At 48.0% G+C, this 9,799-nt stretch overlaps 1 long non-coding RNA gene across 1 annotated transcript; it reads left to right on the plus strand.

Annotated features, from left to right (window-relative positions):
* The first annotated feature begins 8,822 nt into the window (after positions 1 to 8,822).
* LOC146722849 (uncharacterized) lies at positions 8,823 to 9,031 on the plus strand. Its single transcript, XR_014924908.1, has 2 exons — positions 8,823 to 8,880; positions 8,954 to 9,031. It is a non-coding gene; the product is annotated as an uncharacterized LOC146722849 (long non-coding RNA).
* Positions 9,032 to 9,799: the final 768 nt, after the last annotated feature.

Genomic DNA, 9,799 nt, shown 5'->3' on the forward strand with positions numbered 1-9,799 from the left:
GAATAGGCAAAAATCGAAGACGAGCCAAAACACGTGCAAGCAAAGCAGCTGTCAAAAATTAACTGAACATTCAAAATGGCCGTACTTGTCGGCATAATGAGAAACATGAGTACCAACATAACGCCACAAAAAAATCGAAAATCGAATATACGTAACCCGCGGAAATTCAAAATTCGCGATACTTTTTGAACACACCTCGTATTCCATTTATGATGCAATCTAAAATTTATAGTTTTCAGAATTACTAAAAAAACTGTAATTGTTCACTAATATAATTGTTCGTTATTAAGTATCATAATATTTATTACAAAAAGACATTACGCGATGTCAAGGATCAAAAGCAAGATAAAAATTCTTCCTGATCATTATTGCATAAGAACTGATCGGTATAAAATGTGTGGATGTAGCAAAATGATTTCCTTGAAACGTTCCACGTATCGAATTTATTTGAATAAGCATTTTTATATTAAAACGATCTCTGCATTTAACTAAATATATAATTGTGATTTATATAAAAAAAATAATATAATAAAAATATTTTTAAGTCAGTTCTTTAATTTTTAAACCACAATCTACACTTCATTCCTCTCGACCAATAGAGTCAAACGATTAAGAAAGAAAGAAAATTTGGAAAATTTGAAAACTAAAGAATTTGAATTCTATGGTTGGGATCTCAGAAATTCTCCTGGTTCCTTCTCTTAAAGAAATCCTATGGTTGGGATCTCAGAAATACCCCTTGTTCCTTCTCTTTCTCGAAAGTCGGACCAATATTTTTCTCGCCTATTTCTTTACAGAGGATGTTAAGAAAAGGAACAAGGGGTATTTCTGAGATCCCAACCATAGGATTTCTTTAAGAGAAGGAACAAGGAGAATTTCTGAGATCCCAACCATAGAATTCAAATTCCTTAGTTTCCAAATTTTCCAAATTTTCTTTCTTTCTTAATCGTTTGGCTCTATTGGTCGAAAGGAATGAAGTGTAGATTGTGATTTAAAAAATAATATATTCAACGTAATACAATTGCAAATTTTCATATGATTATATTGATTAAATTTATATCAAATTAATATTATTAGTGTCAAATAAATAATTGATTTGACAGTATATATATTTAAATAAATATTCAAATTCAATAAATTTTTTTTAGTGCACAGAGAGAATTTTCTCTTAAAATTTATCCTGAAAATTATGGTAATCGAGAGAGAATTTCACGAGTTTTTCTGATTAATATTTACTACATAAAAAATATTAATATATCTATCACAATAAAATATTAATATTTTTGTAGTAAATATCAATCAGAGAAACTCATAAAATTCTTCCAATCTTGTTCCAGGATTTTCAGGCTAAATTCAAAGAGAAAAATTTTCTGTTAAGAACACTTGAAAAATTCATTAAAAACTGAAACAAATTTTCCTAACGATGCTGAGTAATAATGGATGATTGTCAACAATTTTTTTCAAAACCTCTACATTTTTCAAAAAATAAATTAACAAAGTATCGTCCGACAATAAATAGAAACAAATTGTACTTTACAATGGAGAATATACGTAATATATTACAAAATTTATTGCAAAATTAAATAATATTAAATATAAAAATAAATATATTTAAAAAAATATTAAACATAAAAATAAAAATATTTAAAAAATATGAAATATAAAAATAAAATATTAAAAAAAAATGAAATATAGAAATAAAAATATTTAAAAAAATATAAAATATAAAAAATATGAAATTTAAAAATAAAAATATTAAAAAAATATAAAAATAAGAATTAAATTTGTGTTGAGTAAAATGGAATTTATTTATACGAATCAAGTCAGTAAAATATATTTTCTTGAAGGAAGGAAAAAAACAATTCCGATCGGTTTCCTGATTAAAGCCGTATAATACACGGCTCTCTCTCTCTCTCTCTCTCTCGACTCTACGAGAGGTTTGCCTTCAGATCGCAAATAACTTCTCGTGTCACTAGGACCACTGACAGTGCACTCTCGCTGCCTCGTTGTCGTACAGAACTCTATAGGAGATCGTTTGGCTTTGTGTCTGCCAAACTGTGGAATAGCTTTCCTGTCAATATACAGGACTCTTCTAGTATCGAGATCTTTAGGGGGAGACTCTATGCGTATTTGCTTGGTCGAGTTTGTTAGGTTTGTAACGGTTCACCTTTCCCGACGCCGCGGATCGGCTCGCCGGTTCCAGGATTCGGGAGGAAGGGGGAGATTCAGACTCGCTTATTCCTTATTAACAATGCTTTGGTTTATTCAAAAAGAAACAAGTAAACAAAATGATTGTTGGCATAAAGCCTAAATAGAGAAACTTATTGACTACTCGGTATAAACGAAATGTTTGTTGGCATAAAGCCCTAAATAGAGAAACTTATTGACTACTCGGTATAAACAAAATAAGGAGGCGTATAGCCTGTAGCGGTGTCCGGAAAAGATTTACAAATTACCCGGTATAACTTAGAGATACGGTGTACGGAGGCGTATAGCCTATAGCAGAAAGAAACCGGAAACCGGGAAACCCGGCGTAATGACGAGAAACCCGTCACCCGGTGTATAGCAGGAAGAGACCGGAAACCGGGAAACCCGGCGTAACAACGAGAAACCCGTTGCCCGGCGTGTAGCAGGAAGAGACCGGAAACCGGGAAACCCGGCGTAACAACGAGAAACCCGTTGCCCGGCGTGTAGCAGGAAGAACCGGAAACCGGGAAACCCGGCGTAATGACGAGAAACCCGTCACCCGGCGTGTAGCAGGAAGAGACCGGAAACCGGGAAACCCGGCGTAACAACGAGAAACCCGTTGCCCGGCGTGTAGCAGGAAGAGACCGGAAACCGGGAAACCCGGCGTAACAACGAGAAACCCGTTGCCCGGCGTGTAGCAGGAAGAGACCGGAAACCGGGAAACCCGGCGTAACAACGAGAAACCCGTTGCCCGATACTAAAGGTAGGAGGCCAGAAACCGGGAAACCCGGCGTAACAACGAGAAGCCCGTTGCCTGGCTAGGAGGTCCGGAACAGGACTGGTGCCGGCTCATCCGTCGAGCCGGCTTATATACCCTGCCGGCGGTTCCCCCACTCTACCTCGAGGCTGTGGTGGGGGTAACGCCGGCGTCGTAGTGGGGCGCCTCTGGGGGTTGTAGTGGGGCGCCCCTGGGGTAGGGTGACCCGTGTATCAGTTATGATTTTGTGCTTAGGGGCGCCTTAGGCGCCATAGCCTCAAGTGGCGGGCGGGTGATCGGCCCGCGAGGCGTTAGTAACGGCTACGCCGTTACACTACCCCCTCCCTAGACGGTGGATCGCACGTGATCGGCCGAAACGGTCGAACCGTATCATCCACCGTCCAGTAGGGAAAGTGGCTCGGAACTTCCGAGTGGCGTGGGCGGTATGGCGCTGGAGGAATCACGGCGGCTGGTCCTGTCCTACGCCCCGATGGTTTCCTCGTCCTCTTCCTCGGATGCCGCCTTGAGGTCCTGCACATGGATGTGGCGGTGCCATCGTCCTCGGGCGTCCTTGAGGTCAACAATTACGGGGGATACGATCCTCCGGACAGTCATCGGTCCGCTGTACTTCGGGGCCAGCTTGGCGTTGAACGCGTTGGCCTTGCTGGACAGGGGGCGGTCGCGTTTCCAGACGCGTTCGCCCAGCTGCGGTCGCCAGTCTCGTCGCCTCAGGTTGTACGGCTTCTCTTGCCGCTGGAAGGCCCGGGCGAGGTGGATTCGGACCACCTTGTAGGCGTCCTCCAACTGGGTCTGGCGGGTGCTTGGTCCTGGTGCTGGTGCGGTTCCTGGTCGATCCTCTGGATGTGGGCGAGCGAGCTCTCGGCCATGCAGGATGTAGGCCGGAGTGTATCCGGTGGCCTCATGTCGGGCGGTGTTGATGGCGAACTGTAAGGCGGGGATTCGCTCGTCCCAGTCTTTGTGCCGCCGGCCTACGTACTGGCTGATCATTGTTTTAACCGTACGGTTCGCTCGCTCTACCGGATTGCATTGCGGAGTGTACACGGGGGATGTCCGATGTTGTATCCCGTAGGAAGCTAGCAAGGCCTTAATGCGTTGCGCGACGAACTGAGTCCCGTTATCGGATACCAGGGCGACCGGACACCCGTGCCGGTATATCAGGCGGTCGGTGAGTGCTCGGGCTACGGCTACGGCGGTGGCTTTTCTAAGCGGGACCATTTCGATCCACTTACTGAACCGGTCTTGTATGGTTAATAGCCAGGTATGGCCGCTAGTGGATCGAGGCAGGGGACCGATCAGGTCTACGGCGGCTTGTTCCCATGGTGCGCGGACAGAGGTGGCCATCATCCGACCAGCCGGTCGTTGTTGACTGGCCTTGTGCCGCGCACAATTAGCGCACCCTCGGACGTACCGGGCAATTTCCCGAAACATGCCGGGCCAGTAATATAGCTGGGCCACCCGAGCCAATGTTTTGGAAATGCCTAGGTGCCCGGCGGCCGGGTCGTCGTGCATTCGCTGAAGCAGGGCGGGTCGTTGGTCTGTAGGCACGCACTGCTTCCATTGCTCTTCGGCTGGTGTTTCCCGGAAGTCCAGATCGTGGAGTATATGCCTGTACAATCGTTGATCCTGGATTTTATAGTCCGGGTGATCGGTCGGATGTCTCCGTACTTCGGCTAGTTTACGGTGGTACCACCGGCATTTCGGCCGGGTCACCGCCAAAGCTTCCGGGAGGCGGGAGAGGGCATCTGCCACCTGGTTAAGTGTCCCGCGCCGGTACTGGATGTCGAAATCATGTTGTTGTAATTCGAACATCCAGCGGGCTAGTCGTCCGGTAGGGGCCTCGATGTGTTGTAACCACTTTAAAGCTTGGTGGTCGGTCACGACGGTGAATCGGTAGCCCTCGAGGTAATCCCGCATCCGGCGTATACCCCACACGACAGCCAAGCACTCTAGTTCGGTAGCGCTATAATTCTTCTCGGCTGCGTTGAGGGTCCGGCTGGCGTACGCGATAACCCGCTCTCCTTCGCCGAGGTGTTGGGTTAATACGGCCCCTAACCCGTGGGCGCTGGCGTCGGTTTGTAGTAGAAATGGTCGCGCAAAATCTGGACAGGCGAGGACAGGTGCGGTGGTTAAGGCCTGTTTTAGTTTCCGGAACGCGGTTTCTTCTTCTTTTGCCCAGGTCCAGCGCGCTCTCTTTTTAGTGAGTCGAGTGAGAGGGGCGGCGATAGTGGAGAAGTCAGCGATGAATCGGCGGTACCATGACGCTACCCCCAGAAATTGCCGAACCCTGCGGAGGGTCGTGGGGGCAGGCCAATCGGTAATGGCTCGCACTTTTTCTGGGTCCGTCCGGATTCCGTGCCGATCGATAACGTGTCCGAGGTACCGAAGACTTGGCCGGCAGAAGTGACACTTTTCTGGGTTGAGGCGGAGTCGGGCGTCACGGAGGCGGCGAAAGACTTCGGCCAAGTGGCCTAGGTGCTCCTCGAAAGTACGGGACGCGACAACTATGTCGTCCAAGTAGACGAGGACGTGTGGTTCTAACTCGGGTCCTAGCACGGTGTCGAGCAGCCGTTGGAAGGTGGCCGGTGCTGAATGCAGTCCGAATGGCATGACGCGGAACTGCATCAGCCCTCTCCCTGGCACCGTGAAGGCGGTTGCGGGGCGGCTCTCCGGAGTTAGTGGCACTTGCCAATACCCGCTGCGTAGGTCCAACGTGGACAAGTAGTGTGCGCCTCGTAGCTTATCTAAGGTGGCGGCAATGTGAGGCAGCGGGTATGCATCTTTTTCTGAGGCCGCGTTTAATCGGCGGAAGTCTATACAAAATCGGTAGGTCCCGTCTTTCTTCTTTGCCAGCACTATCGGAGAGCTCCAGGCGCTGGTGGAGGGCTCGATGACTCCTTCGGCTTCCATCTTTTGGACCTCTTGGTCGATCACGGCTTGCATGGCCGGATTACGGGGCCGATATCGTTGTTTAATGGGCGGCCCCGGTTTTAGCCGAATTTGGTGTGTGGCTTTGTCGGTCGGGCCGCGGACCGATTCGAACTTTGGAAGTTCGTTATTTAGAAAGGCCTGTAGCCTTAGCGCCTCGCTGGTAGTTCCTGGGCTGATACTGGCTGTCGCGATTCCATCTTTGGTTGTTGTCTCGGTGACAGGTCTGGGCGGCGGGCGCAGCTCGACTCCTAATTTCGCCCAGAGGTCTATGCCTATTAGTACGGCGTTGTCTAGTTGTGGTAGTACGGAGAAGCGGTGGCGGTACGATTTTCCTCGTAACCTGACCGTTGCTTCGATGGTCTCGGCAATGGGGACTTGCGTCCCGTCGGCCAGGCGTATCTGGGCTGCCTTGAGATCTGGGCTAGACGGTGTGCGGTTGATTCGGCGGGCCGTTTCAGCGTTTACGAATGAGATTTCTGAGCCGGAATCGAGGAGGCCCCACAAATGTTGTCCGGCGATCTGGATCCGGAGGTGCGGTCTCGGGTTGTATTTTAGGCCGAGTTGGGCTGGACGACGGCCGCGACGTCTCCGGCCCGCACCCCGTTTCCCGTCGGGGGGTGGCAGTCACGGGTGAGGACCCCGTCCTTGCCACATCTCGAGCAGAATTTCTTCGGAGGTCGCTGGCAGTGCAGGCGTGTATGTCCTCGTTGCTTGCACCTCCAGCAACATTCCTCCCGACTGTAGACCGCGGAAGCTACAACCGGGGTGTGGCTTTGCGGCACGTCCCTTCGTCGTTCCTGTCTTCGGCGGTCGGCCTCTTCGTATTCGGTGGCTCGGATGCTCAGATCCCCGACGCTGAGCACGTCCGCCCGACGGATGTACAATTGGTACTCCGGATCCATGTTTTCGTAGAGCTGTTCCAGTTGGTCTAGGGGTGAATATCCCCCGGCGCGCCGCATCATGGTCAGGACCTCGGTGGCGTACTTTTGGAAGGACTCTTTAGGGCGTTGTTGACGTCCCTGGATCGTCCTTTTCATCTGTCTCTCATACCCGCTTGGCAGGTATTGCTGGCGGACAGCTTGGCGAAAGTCGGCCCAGCTGGCTATGGTATCGCGGATGTTGCGATACCACAGCAGGGCGTCTCCCCGTAAGAGTTCGGGTAGCCCTAACAGCATCTGGGCGTCGGTGTAGCCGTAGCCCAGGCACAGCTCTTCCGTACGCTCGAGGAATGCCAGGGGGTCCTTGCCCTCGAAGTGGCACCCCCATTTTCGGATCTGGTCCATGATCCTGGCTGGTTCAACAGGTGTCGGGGTGGTAGCTTCTTCGTCTTTGGTTGGGCTTCCGGTGGCCATTTCGACGTTGATAGTGGGCACAGGTAGGTGAGTTCGAAATAGCGCGGGGTTTTGCCCGACAAATCGGCGGAGGCGTCGGCGGACCTCGTCTAAAGTTCCTTGGCTATCGATTCCGTGTCTTTTGGCCAAGGCAATAGCTTCGGTTTTTGATAATTGATTTACCCACGCGGGCATCTGGATAGGCTTAAGCGAGTCGGGATCTCCACTGGGCAGGTCCCTGTTCGGGCGCCATGTAACGGTTCACCTTTCCCGACGCCGCGGATCGGCTCGCCGGTTCCAGGATTCGGGAGGAAGGGGGAGATTCAGACTCGCTTATTCCTTATTAACAATGCTTTGGTTTATTCAAAAAGAAACAAGTAAACAAAATGATTGTTGGCATAAAGCCTAAATAGAGAAACTTATTGACTACTCGGTATAAACGAAATGTTTGTTGGCATAAAGCCCTAAATAGAGAAACTTATTGACTACTCGGTATAAACAAAATAAGGAGGCGTATAGCCTGTAGCGGTGTCCGGAAAAGATTTACAAATTACCCGGTATAACTTAGAGATACGGTGTACGGAGGCGTATAGCCTATAGCAGAAAGAAACCGGAAACCGGGAAACCCGGCGTAATGACGAGAAACCCGTCACCCGGTGTATAGCAGGAAGAGACCGGAAACCGGGAAACCCGGCGTAACAACGAGAAACCCGTTGCCCGGCGTGTAGCAGGAAGAGACCGGAAACCGGGAAACCCGGCGTAACAACGAGAAACCCGTTGCCCGGCGTGTAGCAGGAAGAACCGGAAACCGGGAAACCCGGCGTAATGACGAGAAACCCGTCACCCGGCGTGTAGCAGGAAGAGACCGGAAACCGGGAAACCCGGCGTAACAACGAGAAACCCGTTGCCCGGCGTGTAGCAGGAAGAGACCGGAAACCGGGAAACCCGGCGTAACAACGAGAAACCCGTTGCCCGGCGTGTAGCAGGAAGAGACCGGAAACCGGGAAACCCGGCGTAACAACGAGAAACCCGTTGCCCGATACTAAAGGTAGGAGGCCAGAAACCGGGAAACCCGGCGTAACAACGAGAAGCCCGTTGCCTGGCTAGGAGGTCCGGAACAGGACTGGTGCCGGCTCATCCGTCGAGCCGGCTTATATACCCTGCCGGCGGTTCCCCCACTCTACCTCGAGGCTGTGGTGGGGGTAACGCCGGCGTCGTAGTGGGGCGCCTCTGGGGGTTGTAGTGGGGCGCCCCTGGGGTAGGGTGACCCGTGTATCAGTTATGATTTTGTGCTTAGGGGCGCCTTAGGCGCCATAGCCTCAAGTGGCGGGCGGGTGATCGGCCCGCGAGGCGTTAGTAACGGCTACGCCGTTACAATTTATTTGTCTTTTTATTATCTTATACTTTTTATATTTTATTTTTCATTTTTTATATTTTATTTTAGTAATTTGCCATATGGTACATCACAATTTAGCGAGAATGTAAATATTGTTAACTTTTAACTTTGACATAATTTTCGGCGTGTTTATTCGTTAGTACAGTGTGCTCAGTCGTAGCAAGATGACACAAGTGAAACGCAGTTAATTTACTATCCGATCTTAAGTTAAGTCTCACCGGAGCGTACTTTTAAATGTCAATAACGATATGCAGTAACTCATTGTAAGTCTCATTTGTTACATTTCACGTTTTCAATTTAAATGTTGATTCTGATTGCATGTACATTAATTTCTAGAATGCTTCTATTGTAATTTTGAAAAGGACCACAACCCGTATGGTCGAAACGTCAATAAATATAGTTTAACAAATCGAATAGACAGCCAGTGTAGTCAGTTTAATATCTACTACCTTAGTATTTCATTCCTGGCGAACGAAATTTAATATTTTATTGTTATATATTTTTACTAAAACATTTCTCTTTAATTCAAATATCCCATGAAAATCCATATTGATACCAGAGTCCTGTTGCGCCAATTTAGAGCGTGGGATTATCACCATGCGAACTCGGGTTCAAGTCCGCGTAGGACATACTGCCTTTTTTCGCATGATGCGATGGCCGTTGTTGCCAGCGGACGCGAGGATGGCGATAAATGTCGCTCCCCCCCCCCTGTACCCCCGCAGCCCCAGGATACGTGTTTGCACTGCCGACAGCACCAGGTTAATAATCCCCGCACAGGGCCCAGGACTTATAATTTTGCAATTTTTTTTGAATAAAATAATTTATTCATGAAACTAATAAAATAAGATTATAACAAGAATATATAATAAGAATATTTTTAAATTGATCAATGTATTGGTTTAATTTATCGTCATCGAAGAGGAAAGAAAGAAAAGTCTTCGATTACGTTTATTTGTCAATCATAATTAAAAATATTCAAAAAATCATATGATTTTGTTTTGTAATTGTCAATCTAATCTTTGATTGAATTTGCTCGATAAGAAAATTAGTTATATTTTACAATTTTACATTATAAATGTTGATAAAAATTCAAGTTGTGAACTTTGACTTCGGAATCGAGCAAATTCAATCGAAGATAGTATCGACAATTTATCATTTGATGATCGAATATCTGATTGCTAA

This window comes from Nylanderia fulva, unplaced genomic scaffold (genome assembly GCF_048542155.1).
Source record: "Nylanderia fulva isolate GAGA-0341 unplaced genomic scaffold, ASM4854215v1 Scaffold263, whole genome shotgun sequence".
Classification (NCBI taxonomy): Eukaryota; Metazoa; Arthropoda; class Insecta; order Hymenoptera; family Formicidae; genus Nylanderia; species Nylanderia fulva.